This window comes from Prinia subflava, chromosome 1, assembly GCF_021018805.1.
Source record: "Prinia subflava isolate CZ2003 ecotype Zambia chromosome 1, Cam_Psub_1.2, whole genome shotgun sequence".
NCBI classification, from domain to species: domain Eukaryota; kingdom Metazoa; phylum Chordata; class Aves; order Passeriformes; family Cisticolidae; genus Prinia; species Prinia subflava.
Genome location: NC_086247.1, coordinates 109081429 through 109096337, shown reverse-complemented (window position 1 = coordinate 109096337; position 14909 = coordinate 109081429).

Here is a 14909-nt window from a genome sequence, read left to right as displayed (position 1 = left end):
CAACAGTTGCTTTCATAGTGACTTCAGAATTGAAGGCTTACACTAAAAAACGTGGATCATATTAGGAAGTAATACATAAGAGGGCTAGATAGGGAGCACAGCAGAATTCTGCTTAAGGGAAAACCAATGAACCAAATGTCATCAAACCTCAAAAAGATAACCCTTGATAAAATAAAAACATATGCCCAAGATACAGATTAAGAGGTAGTGTAACAACCTGACACAGGAGAGGAATCAGAAAAAAGCACCAGATTATTTGAAAAGGGTAAGAGCTGGAAAGCAGCTGTGGGGAGGATGTGAGGAGGAAAAATCTGCATGAAGTTTACTGAGAATGCACCAAAAGCCAGACAGAAAATTCAAAATAGAAGCAATGATGTTGCAGTCACAGAGAATAAGATCATTTTTTCAGAATATGCTAGACAGAAATACAGTCAGACTCAAAATTGTTCCAGTCATGCCAAAGGAGCTATCTCATGTTAACAGGACTGGCATTTTGGGAATGCTTTAGAGAAAGAAAGACTGTTCAGAATTCAGCAGTCACTGCTTACAGAAGTGAGGGAAAGAGGAAGACGAGACCAAAACTAGCTGAAGCTTACAGGATGAGAGTGGTGACAATAACTTACAATAAAGTAAATGGGTTGAGGAAAGGACCAACATTCTCAAAGCTCCAGTTAAAGGAGAAACTAAGAGAGCTAGCAGGGGACTAGGCAGGGGTGTAAAAGCTATGAAGGTTTTTTAAAATCATGAAGATAACTTCATAAGGGGAAAGAACTGATATTCACCAAAACCCTAGGACAAATACTGACAGAAACTGCAAGATTGGTGTAATTGCATACAGGAGTAGCAACCGTGAACTTCCAGGGTAAAACAATCAGCAGATCCAGATAAGAAAAAGCTATGGACAGGTTCCAACACTGAATAGTTCTGCATGACAAGGGTACTTATGCTCAGAGTAGACTACTGAGAGTGACTTGAGTACGTGACCTCCATATCCAGTATCTGCGGTTTCTGGAGTCGGAAACACAGCCCTGAGCCGGCTTGTCCAACACACCAGAGCATTTCTTATGCTCTTTGCTAGTTCCAGCTCCACTAAGCAATATTGTACATCTCTTCTCTCATACTGACAAAACTGAGAAAAGCATGGACGTCCCACCCCAAAACAGGAGCATAAAAAGAAGCAAATGCTAGAGCAAGTTATGTTTCAGTAAAAGAGAAAGGCAACCACAACAGAGCTCAGAGATTCAAATAATGGGAAGCAATTCAGAACTACTAATATTTTATCAATACTTTTTTCATCATTTAAAGCTTAGAAGTCAAACAGCAAGCCTGTAACAGGTACCAAAACCAATCAGAGCATCCTGTTGAACAGTCTCAGAATAGCAAGCACATGGTTTCTGGTGGTAACACATACCTAGAACAGGGCAGCCACAGGTACAGCATTCTCCCCATCACCTGCATAACAACAGTAAAGCAATCTCACAACAACCTGTAATACCTGAATCCCTATGGAGATAATTTTGAGTAATCATACTTTATCACACTTGAAACAGAAGGAACAGAAATTCAGCCTTTCAACACAAAAACATGCATCTTGGGGGGGGACACATACAGTGGAATGGAAATTCCACCATTCTATGGGCCCTAAGCATGTCTTTTAAAATAAAGTGATTACATAAAGAAATTGTCAGAACGACACAACTTATCTGTAGGATCGGTCAGTTATCAAAATTGGCTGATGTCGCCATGAAGAATGGTAATTTGGTGGAAGAGAACACAATCTCTGCTTCACATGGGAACACATTTAAAGCCTGAATAAGGCTAGAGCCAGGATGAAAACCAAAAGAAAACTTTCTGCACCCAAACATTGCTAGGAGATTGTGAGAATGAGGATTGACAGCAAGAGAAAGTTGGTTTCTCTGCATGTTATGACTCCTTCCACTGCAGTTACTGCAGTAACGTGCAAGTTATACAACCCACAAGGAAGGTCAAACAATACCAACTCTGCTCACTGACACTTTCCTGCTGAGAAAACAAGACATTTTGTTGTTTGACCCTTCCAGTGCTGTAACTTTGTTTTTAGAAATAATAAAAAAAAAAAATCTACTTGTGTTAATTGCAAACAAAGTAAGACACAGAACAGGTTATTACCACAGAGCATTTCCCAATAATTCAACAGCCTTCAGGAAATTGTCCTGAACAGCCAGAAAACAGGCTCCTACATGCATTTAGTAAGAGTAACTAGTACAATGAACAAATGAATCATGCAAACTGATGAAGGAGCTGGGCAATTTCAATTACAGTCCATTCAATCTCTCCCTTTCCAGAGAAGGATGAAGGAAACCTACATGGCATATTAAGTAGTTAGCTCTTGAATTACAAAGTACACCATACCAAAATCAGTGCAAATAGTGAGTATTCAGACATACAAAACCAGACAAAGTTAATTTACTGAAGATGTCTAAGAATACTGTGTTAAGCATATTTCAAGAGAAAAATACGGAAAAAAAAAAAACACAAAAAGCCTAACAGAAATATTCTCGTAGTCAGACAGCTACCACAAGAGTAATATTCAGTGATATTTCAGACTTCCATCCCCACTGTATTCTCCATTTCCAGGAATCCATTTCAAGACAGGATTTGTCTTGACAGCAGCTAATAGATAAGAAAAAGGCAGACTAAGAGGCTTCTGTAATTCATAAAATTGAGACTACTGAGCAATTTAGTGATGCTCCGCTTTTTCATGTCAAGATTACAGCCCTTCCTACTCTACAAAAAATGGGATGAGAGTGGTGGTGGTCTTAGAGAAGAAAGCCCCCAACTCCAGTTGCTGTTTTCATCAACATCTGACTCAAAGTATTCAAGTCTGCACTGCAATTACAGAAAAGACAGACCTTGAAAAGCATTTCCACTCCCTCTCTAGCAGAAGGAACACTAGATGGTGCTACATCCGTATTCCTCTCTCTACACTCCCTGATGAATGAGAGCAGCAAGAAAAGAAAAGTTAAAAGGAAAGAAAAACAACTAGGACAGAGAGGTGCCTCCCACACGTAGCAGCCCCATGCCACTTCCATCCAGTGCCCCACTGTCCACCAACCTCAGGGCTTGAGTCTTCTGCCTATTTACCAGCAGGAGCTCCACAATCAATACTAATAGAAACCTTGAAGTCAGAATAAATTGATCTTTTCCCCTAAATCTTGCTAACAAAACCTCAAATTAAATATAACAAAACAAAAAACTTATTACAACTGCTACTGAGCCAATTTTCAGGTTTAGCATTTAGAAAGTATGTGTTCCACCAGCACTTCTTTCATAACAACTCTTAAAACATTCACAAACAATTTTTTTCAACAGATCAATTATTCTATTTCATTTGCCCTTCTATGCTGAAGTCAGCACAGATTCAAATGCATTTAGATGCATAAAGCTTCACTTGCAGCATCTATGAGCTTTGGATGGTGCTTTAGTATCAAACTCAGTGTCAAAGGTGCTTTTAGGGTGCTGTCCCTCTTTCAGACATTGACTCCAGGAAATTTTTCACCACGCTGTTTTTGTCACCCGGGCCCAGCCCTACAGTGCCTATTGCCTCTGTTATGCCAACAGAATTGCTTCTAGGCCACACAATAGGACCGATCAGAGGTGTGACAACTAAAAAGTAACTCATCTCCTCTCTGACACAAAAGCACAGCAAGGATTCTATCCAGACCAGTTGTCTAAAATACCTCTAGTTGCACTCCCACAGAGATCTGTTCAAGCACAATTCTGAGATGGTTTGGGGACAAGAAGTGTTTAAGCCAACCCTATATTGACGGATACACGCTTAGCACAACCAGAATGTGCAACGCTCTCAGCTACATTGAATCTGCTCTTGGGTCCCAGGAAGGAAAGATGGTGCTGCCGACAGAGAATGCCAAAGAGCCTCTCTGCTGCCAGTAAACAAAACGGGAAACAAAAGCAATAACAAAAAGAAAAGGAAACAGCATTAAAAATTCTTTGAGCATCAATGGTCTCAAAAGGTTCAACAGCAAAATGTGCATGTAATATAATTTGCTATTAGCTATATCAAAGATAGCTCCAATTGCCATTAGCTTGCTGATTTCCAGAAAGCATCACCATACCGCACTCTGCCTCAGTTTCCCATTCTTTTCTTAACTCTGCTCAAGCCTTTATTTGCAAGATTTTTTTGCAGATAACTTGTACAATAGGCTGTAGATGTTAATTTAAGACTAAAAAAAATATAGATTACCCTGATTGCTGAATTTCAACTCTAGGATGAGTCAAGACTTGGCATCAGAAGAATAGTATATGCAGACTTGGTAAGAGCAATTTTTTCCCCACTAAACAATTTAAAAATGCAAAAAGTGCTAACTCATCAATTAGAACTAAACAAAGTCTTCATATTAAAGTCTCTGACAATCCTGACAATTCAATCCAGTATTCACCTTTCTGAGTGTTTCAAGGGTATACACTGCATACCTGCACACAACACCGATAAAGATTTTACAGAGGGAATGTGAGATCAATTCGTTACTTCCAGCCTATGCCCTCTGACACTTCTAAAACACACCACAAAAAGCTGAAACTCAAAAACCCATAAACACCAAAAAAAAACCCCAACTAGCCAAACAATCAACAAAAACATGGCTATTTCTACTGCAAGTCACATCATGCTGTCCTCAAGTCACAAACAGTACAAATCTGACACTGCAGAACAGCAAATCCATTTAAAAAAGCAATTGAGGACCAATCTGTAAACAACACTTGGCTGACAGCTAAGCAAGAAGAAAGATTCAGAAACTACATCAGGCTTTAAGGAATGTGAAGCAGTGAGAACATACACTGGCCTCCATTTAATAAAAACTTTTTAAATGTTAAAAAGTGAGTTTGTCTTGCCTTTCAAGAAACCATAACCAAGATGGCATCTTGATTCATGAAAGAAGTTGGTTGTCCTGGCTTGTAGTCAGAAACAGAAAAACCAAGTTAAAATTCCTGTTAACAGAGGAGGGAGGAAAGGGGCTGAAGGGGAGACAGGCCACAGCCAACAGATCAGATTGCAAGACCCTTCTACAAGGGGCCTGGAAAACAGAGTTATATTACCCAGAATGCATTTATGTGATGTGTAGTTTCTAGTCTACCTAACAAGCAAATACCTACACGGAAGTCAAAAGGGTGACCATTTTTGAACTAACCAGTTAAGGAGCTCTAAATCCATAAAAATATGGAAAGAAGGATGGCAAGTAAGTTTGTTTAAACAAAACATTTATTTTATGTAGACACATAGCTGACAAAGTGACTCCAGTGTTAATTCTGCTGCTTGTCTTCCCAAGGAAATCAGAGTGGGCTTGAGAGCACCTCTGCCCTTCTTTCTATTTTCTTTTTTTTCCAGAGTATCAGCCCTTAGCTGTTGGGCTGCGCTGAGCTAAGGCATGCTATTAAAGCAGCTGCTGACAATCACCATTATCTAGTTCTCTGATTTAAAGACAATTCTAGAAAGGGCTGAAAGTAACTCAGGATAAAAGTATCTGGCTGCCAATTAGAATGGCCTTAGTCTCATTGCTGTTTTTCTCAGACATCTCTTTTCCCCTTGCAAAAATTCAGCTGACTCCTCAAACATTCCCAAAAGGACTTGGAACTCACAAGGTCATGTTAGGCTAAAAGAAGCCTCACAGATCAGCCAACAAACCATGCATTTGGAATGGAAGCTGCCTGTCATTTCACAGCTGTAACCATGACTAAACTGAGTTACAGTGATTATTCAAACAGAAAAAAATTGGGTCAGCTGACCACAGCACTAAGAATCTAATTCTATTTAAAATACCATACTCCAACATATATTCCAATTATTTGTACAAATCTATAACAAGGCATTCAACTTTTCATAAAAGCATGCAGAAGAAGCTATTCCATGTACATTAACTTTTACTGTTAGAGAATGAATGTGAAAATGAAACTGCTTTAAAAAGCAAATACATGTACAGTAAAAATGTTAGATCCTATTTCTCCCATCCCTTTTCTCCCACAAAGCAATTCTCATATGAAGACAGAAATCTAAATTATGCTGAACATTAGGACAAGCATTCCATAAACTTTAAGGTGCAGTGGCCCCTTCACCTCATCCCTGACTTTGGTTACTATCCAAACAAACTTTCAAATGGTTCATTTTCCCTAGCACATAAGTAGAGTAAACTGGTTTCACAGCTGCCGCTGGTCTGGTCTATTTGCAAGGACCCTAAACATTACAAAGTGCTTTCATTGAAAATCCTCGTTGCCTGTGAAATCCCTTCTTAAACAAGAAAAATGTGCACAACAGCGGCAGCACCGTCCATGAAGCCGATACCCCACCATGACCTTAAGAACAGAAGCATAACTCTACACCTCCACATGCTCACCAAGGTAAAGGATTTGATGCTTACCAGTAATGGTGCAGGCATCTCTGTACTCTCGGCAGTCTGGCACATCATCCTGCACGCCTTCGCTTACATAGTGCTCCTCGTGAATGCCGGTGTCGGAGGCTAGGACTGCATGGCTCGACAGCTCCGAGGGAGGCACGGTGGCGGCCAAAGTGCAGTCGTGCAAAGCTGTGGCGTCCAGCTTGGCAGGTTTCACAGGCTCGTACAATGTGCCATCAGGGGGACCAGCACTGCAGACTGGGGCTGGCTGGCACAGATGGAACTCCTTCTCTTCACTAGAGTTGGCTTCAAGTAGTCTGCAGAGCACAAAAGAAACAAATATTCAATTCAAGCCATTCCAAACAGTGTATATCAGGAGAGACCATTTCTCTTCACACGTGCAGCAGCTGCCTATCTCTGCACTTTGCCCAGTTGCATACACTCTGCACCTTGCACAGTAGCAAAGTGCCAGTCCTTGTACTGTGTTTTTTATCAACAGCTGATTAAACATCCATATTTTTGCCTACCCTAACTTGCAGTAAGCACAGTCCATTCACCTTGGCCCATTCACCAACTTTCTCCAGTGTCAGCCAGGCCAAAGTTCTGTGTAACCCAGCATCTGTATGAGCCAGGACATACAGACAGGCTGCACATCCCTGGTTGATTTACTGGCACTTTAGCAACATCTTAATTTGAAATCAGCTGATAGCAAACAAACCAGCCATGAGAAGTTTATACTTCTAATAACCATACTAGACTTTCCACTGTACAGCCCTCACTGACAGACTGCAGCTGGCATCTCTGCTCCCTTTACAGAGGACACAGAAAACAAAACTCAAGGTGCCTTTGGTTAAAGGATTGACCACACTGCTGCTCCCCAGTGCCTCAGCCTCAAACTGGGAGCTAGGTCGCTCAAGGCTGGATACTGATGTCCCCATAAAGATGAAATTGGCCAGAAAAGGAATGAAGAGCACATTTCTCCCAAAACTTAACCAAACCTTTTGGATGGAGAGGCACTGCATAAAGGCACTGCAAAAACTGGTGGTATGGTACTGGTTTTGGTTATCAGCAGTGTAGGCAAATGCTCCCTACTGCGATGAAAGGAAAGGAAAATATTATTGCGGGATTGCAGAAAAACAGACTTGGGAAAGGACTTGAAAGACTTTATGTACGTAATAGCTACAACGCATAAGCAGCAGCTGAAGAACAAGCTGCACAGGAACACCCAGACAACATGGGAAAAACAGGAAGACAGCAAGAAAACACAATTGCACTGATTTGCAAGCAGCAGGTGTAGATGCAAGTCCATATGCAAGAGCAGCAACAGAACATGCTATGTTCAGTGCTTCACTGAGAACCAGAACAACAGGGTTTTTTGAGAATTCCATGTAAAAAAGGCTCTCTCTAATCTCTGGAATATGTCCAGATAATTATATTTTGCTTATACTTAAAACTATACTTATAAGTTAAACTTATACTATTCTGGCATCTTGTTTTCTGGCATTTCTAGACAACATTATTGCTCCACAAAAACATGACAGTATTTCTGGAAACTCACTGCAAGACTCAAATATCAGTCTCTAAACTGTCAAGACAAAGATCAGCTATTTAGACCTTCTGAGAGTAAGCTCCAGAAAAGTCTTGTAACAAAGCTGGAACACTGCACCAGCATCATTTTTCTCTACCTATTTTTTTCCCTTCAGCACAGGTATAAGAACAAAAAAGCAAAATTCTCTCCCCCTTTCAGAGGGTCTCAACAAGGATACATTTGCACTGAAATCAGAACATCATAACTACAAAACAGATGGGCTATATTAACTCTTGGAAAAAACACCCTTACACACAAAATAACATTTCATTAAGTTTTCCTCAATTACACATTTGTATTCCTGCATGGTATTGTTTAAGCTGGAAATATGCCACACTCTGAGACTCAAAAAGTGTATTTTGTAAGGACCATAACAGCTAAAGGAACATACTAAATCAAATGATAAATTTATGCTATACCCTAATAAAAATGATACTCTACTGTGGCAGCTGCAGGAAGAGAAAGTTTCACTTGAGTGCTTTAACAGAAAATCTTATGGTTCCCCTGCAGAGCATCCATTATTCCTACACTAGCATAGTACATACTGCAAAAAACAATGGTATTATTTGTACTGATCACTTTTAAACTGGTCCCCTTTCAAGTGGCTCTTTAGAAATACCAAGAGGGAGATTAGTGATATTAGAAATTAATTGCTCAAATGAAATTGGAATCAAAATGCAAATCTTAATTTTCCCCTCTGCACTGAAGACAGAAACTGTTTAAGCTATGAACAAGAAAAAGTACTGGAAATGCACACCCTGACTAATTGGACAGGCTCAATTTTGTCCTAGCTGCTACCACACATCTGTGAATTACATTTGTTTTTGGGAAACTGTTAGATAAGTCTGTTGTTATGAACAAGGCCATGACTAGGATTAAATAACTAAAAGCATCAACAGCACTTTTCAGCTTTTCTTGCCCTCCTCTCCCCTCCTTCCCAGACCCTGCCTTAGCAACCTCAGGAAGCCAGTAAGAAAACAGAACTCCTGAATGAAATAACACTGATAACCAAACTGTGATTTGTGTGCAGCCTTCAAGTGAGTTCTGGGAATTTAAGATCTTGTAACTTGCCTGAACAAATGGCAACATCTCACATATCTGACCACCATTTCTGACTCTCTCCCACACAGTCCTTACTGTGAGTACTTTTGGCCAGAACATAACATTCCAATTTGTATTAGAAGTTTTTACTGAATGAGTTTCACCTCTTAACATTCACTCCACTGAGGTACCATGGAACCAGTTCTCCCCCCTCCTGTAAGCCCCACACCAACCCTTGGCTCTGCTAAGAGTAAATAGAGGTACACATCCAGAAACAGAAGTCATCAATGCTCTTCCTTCACACTGTCTGTTTCACTGTTGGCACTTACAGAAACTAGATGAAAATAAGATTGAAAGCACAAAGAAGGAACAACAGCTAAAGGCCTCAAAATTCACAACAGTCAGTCTGCCTGATCTACTGCAGAAACATGCGGAGCATCTACATGAGAAAGTCAAGTTCAGGTTTAAGGAAGAGAATTTGCCTTGATCGTAAAAACTTTGCATCATGGAGAAAAGAAAGCCAGAATAAATGTGTGTCTGCTTCCTTTCAGACTTACTAAATCTTCTCAGTTTATATAAACACAGGGGAGAAATGTTCACTCTTCAAAAATCTACAGGGGCACTGTTTGCATGGCCTCTCTTGCAAGGCAAATTTTACCACCTAATCCAGGCAGTGCACACTTGTCCTTTAAACTTTTAAGTCTTCCTATTGAAGAATTTAAAAACAACTGAACACTATTTACCAGATTTCCAAAACAGCCACGAAGAGAAATGGACATGGTAGCTACTGTCCCCAGGAAACACACAACATTAATATTATTCTTTAGTCAGTGTCACCTGCACACGCAATATTCATATGGTACAAGTTGTTATTGAACTCCTTGGTATTTACTCCTTCTGACATACAAATGAGGATAGAAATCATTATTGTAATTTTGTACTTAATCTGACATCCAAACAAGTGCAGAGTTTGTAAAACAGTTAACTTTTCTTAATGAAAATTCAACCTATTTCATTCTTTTCTCACTGCTTATGTAAACAGCAGATTACATATAGGATGTAAATAACTCCTCTCCTACTTAATACGACATGAGTCAGTTTTTGCCTCAGTAGGGTAAAAGCTGCATTGTACCATTGGCTGTATTGTACTGTTCCTCCCAGTCTAAATACAATGATAGTTTGAGGTCAATAGATAGATGTGGGACTAAAGAAATATTTCATTTGGAATTTTTGAACTAATCTTCAGTGAAAAACTGTTAGCTGAAAGAGCAAAATTCCCTAAAGTTTATCATTTATATATATTCCACTCTGAAAAAAACCTTATTTGTCAGTTGTTTGCTAAAAGGCAATCATTCCAACCTTGCCCTTTGTTAGTGATCACACAAGCACAAAGACTTGCTCCTGCATACCACCTCTGTAGAATGCTCTGATTTTGGTCTAACCCAATAAATAGCTAAAACAGAGTACTGGCATGATTACTGTATCAAGACCTTAAATTCTACATACAGCAAACACCTCTGTAATCTAACAGTACATCCACACAACAGATTGGACCATGACTGCAATGTAACCAAGACTTGATGAAGGAGTACATTGGGTACTGACTGTAGCGTACCTGTGGCAGCCCAGACTACAAACTGCAAGAACTGAGCTGTGATTAGTCAGCACTGTGCTCCGCTTAAAATAAATAAATAAATAAAAATAATTTAAAAATCCAGCTTTGCCAGTTATCTAGGCAAAGCAGTTCAAAGCTAACAGACACATTTACGTTAGACAACAGCCAAAATCTGATGGTTTTGAGGTAGAGGGAAAGAAATCTGCACAATAGTAAGCCATTTCTGGGTTCTGGACATGAAAAGAAATGAGTTTTTCTTTGCAGTTTGTTTTGTGGGCAAAGGGTTGAATTTCATACATTACAAATTTCATATACAAGCAAAAAAACCACTTGCTTTTTCACTGTAATTTGAGATGAAGTTTCTCTGCTTTCAGCACTAAATGCAACTGTTATAAATGCCAGGACAATTTATTACCAAATTCAATAATTTGGTTTATTAAAAATTCAAATCACAAAATTTGGAATCAAATTACAGAATTTTAAGCAATAAACCCCCCACCCCCCCCCCAAACAGCGACACTTACTTGACAGAGTTTCTCCCGGGAAAAAGAGAGCCAAGGGTGACTCATAGACATAGACCCTGGCCGTCTGTGTCTCTAGCTGGGTACACGAATTTGCCATGTTCGAGGCTTGGTTTTTATACTCTTTATTCTGCCTCTGGCAATATTTCCCCATATTTCCCTTTGTTTCTTGGTTAGCTATTCAAACCCAAATCCATCTCCGGTTGGATTGAAAAGAGCTCCCCTCCCAAGTCCATGTGTTAATGTTCAGTTTCTATGGATCTTTATAGTTGATGAATGTTCAAGATATGGGTGATATTGCTTGATGGTCTGTGAAAGTGGCTCCCGAGGTGTGCGTTGCTGATACCGGCTCATCTCAACAGGTCCCCTCCCAATACTTGAGAAGGCTGCAAAGTCTTTTGTTCCCTTCTGAATGGAGAAACCTCCTAAAACATAGACTTTTACCTGATATAAATTTATACAGCTTTATAATTTTCCAATTTACCATAAGAATATGAATTAATCATCTCACGTTTTTCACACAACTTAACTCTCAATCTAAATACACAAATGACTTCAAGCAATCCTTCCTCCATCAAAAGCAGAAGAAGATACACAGACATTCAGCCATGTGCTTACCTAGAGCCCAACAATGCTGAGTAAGTTATCCATAACTTTGAAACATTATTCCTAACCACCAACTTGGATTGCAGCAACAGCAATTTACTGTAGTCACAAAACATCTGGAACTCCTAATGTGCTACCCAAGAGCCACATGCTGCACCCTTTGGTGATTATTAAGCTTTGAACCATTTTTAATTATCCAGCTAAGATTTTGTGATCAAACACTACTTTTATTAAATCATCTAAAATGGCAACTGGGACATTGTGAACGTCTGCCAATTTAAAGAAATACTTCCTTAACAGAGGGAAAAAATATCTTTCCAGAACATCTGACTAAAATCTTCCAGGTCATCCTTTTGCTATGCATACTCTCATATGTAATTCAACTATGCTGTTTGGTTTAGAGCAGAAGGAAAACCATTTACTTGAGCTGGTCGGTACTGCATAACAGCTCTGGTGCATATGAACAATCAATTCCCTTTTGTGTAAGAATCTGAAAACTCTGCTGCCAGATGCACTTCAAATGCTACTTGCTGTCTCACAGGGACATGAAACTTCAGGCAGCCCCATGGGCTACATCACTGAAGAGTCTTCTGGCATGTATCTATTAAATTTTCTCCTTCAAGAATCTTCAGACTGCAGAGATAAGTGGGGACACTCAGCACAAGTTGACAAGCTAAATCTAATCTATAGTAGCCCCCTCAAATAAGTAATGAAGATTTATGAAGCTTCAGTGTTTTGATCTAGTCACCCACCCCTACTGACCAATGAATTTGCTAATTTAAACAGAATCACAAGATATCAAGGGATTGAGAGTGCTTTCTACTCTCCACATCTGCCTGGAGCTTCAGAGCCCTGATCCTGTATTCTCATTTACTAATTCACTAATTCTCATTTACTAAGTACTAATTGCTGCTTAAACACACTTCAGGGTTTTAGAATGTGCAAATTCCACCCTTTTATGTACTTGAAAGAATCCCACCAGAAATATGCTTCCTTGTTTTCTGCATCACGTTATAATTCTACTAAACACCTCTGTTTTAAACTAAGTCTGGTAAGTTTTACTACACTGTTTAAAAAGAATCCTGAAGGTTCTTATGTACCATCCCCCCTCCAAAAATTCTTCAGATGCAAAATGCTCCATGTAGACACTGAAGCAAATCAAACCTATGTATGTCTTTATATGTCTGTCTCATCTGTGAAAAAGATTAATACGCTCACCTACTCTTGTTGTTTGGGAAAATAACTGACTGAAGCAATTTAGAATTGCTTTAAGTATTCAACTTATTTCTTTCATAATGCACATTTTGAATCTATAGAAGTTTGCTTTTTTTTTTTTTTAATTTAAAAACAATTTCTTCACAAAGTGGGTGGGCTCAAAAGCCAGTCAAAATGCCTTCTTCCATTTAAATACATTTTGTCAGACGTTGAAGAAACAACCACTTGCAGAAAGTCTGGCTTTTACACACACACACACACAGAAACATTAACTGTTTAACTTTTAGATAAAGGCTGAAAGCAATCCCAAATAATTTACTGAGTTGTTCTAATTATGTGCTTTAGTGTATACCCTCTTATAAACCATGGGGTTTAGCTTCTGCTCAGAAGCTGCCTTTTAAACATGTAGAGTGCTGAGTGCTTAGTTAAAACCTCTAGCTCAAGGGACTTAGAGTCTAAGCATCAGATATGAGTGACAGAATGGGAGAAGCACTTTATTTACCTTCAAACATTTTACATAATTCTGTATTTTTCATGTTACAAGAGCTCCAAAAATTTTACAGTAAAAAATAAAGGGACAAACACCTTGGACAACTTCAGACTACACTCTTATCCAAAATTTTAAAGCCATTCAAGGTCATTTTAATCAAACTTCTTGCCTAAGTTTCCTAGCTTTATAGTACATTCAAATTGTATTCCACGCTTTTTGTTGGCTTTGGTTTTTTTTCTCCTTCACAGTGGTGTTAGGAATGCTTTCACCTAGCCAAATGTAATCTTTCAGAAAAGTATCAACACCCAGTGTTAGCACCACATGCTATGAAGGAGCTTCTCAAGGTATATGCCTCCCTAAGAAAGGCTCTTCTGTCTCTGAAACTATAAAAAATGTTTTCAAGCTAAAGATCTGAAGGGTTTCTAAAATCACTTTTATAAAGCCTCATAACAAACAAGCATTAAGCTGATGAAGGCATCCAAAATCAGAACAATATCTGGTTAACTGCCAGTGGCATGGTAATGTCATTTAGAATAAAAAAGTCCCCACTAGAGAACAAAAGCCAGAATAGCAGCAGCAATAACCAAAAAACTGCTTAAACCATAATATAACCACATACAGCTTGAAATCTCACCCTCAAGGTCCCCAAAGCTGCTGCTGTGACCTTTTTTAGCTTTATTTGACCATTAAGTCATCAACGAAGACAGTCATGTTTCCTCAAAATGGATGAAATCAAAACATCACAAGTAATAAGCCTCTTAAAGGAAAACCAAACCACTGCTCTCCACAAACCAAAGTTTCTCATCACTAGGATTTGGCCTTCAGAAGGAGCCCACGAGTCTCTTCTCCCCTCAGGGCAAGGGAGAGTGGAAGCCTACTGTAAAGACAAGCCCTGGATTTGACCTTCGCAGCTGTGAGGGCACAAGTGTGCTCTCACCCAGCTTTATGTAACACTGCCCTGGCTCTGCTCTCAGGTTCCTTCAGGCAAATATTGCAGGCATCTATAAATAGTTCTTCCTTGTGTAAGGCTCACATTACACCAGGAGGTTTTTACAGCTCCCTCTCCTTTTATTAAATATAGGCCAAAAACCATGCCTTCCCCACCATCCTCCGCTCACAGTGAACAAACAAGACTGCAAAAATGTAAATGGTGCATTCCCTTTCACCTCGTGCTCCTGGCTGGGAGATCTTCAGCTGTGTACCTGCCTTGGAAAGTTCAACCACCACCACCAGTGCAGAGTGCATGAGAACTGCAGGCAAACAAGGAATTCATGAAGAAAGAAACCAAAACTCAGAGGTATGGCAATGCAAAGTATGAACACTGCAAACATGTACTTTTTTTCATACCCATGCGTGTGCAAGGTGCTCACTGAGGCAGATCACCACAAGACGGGTCCAAAAGGCATGGACCAGTACTTGCTGAAGATAAGAATGATATCTCAAAACT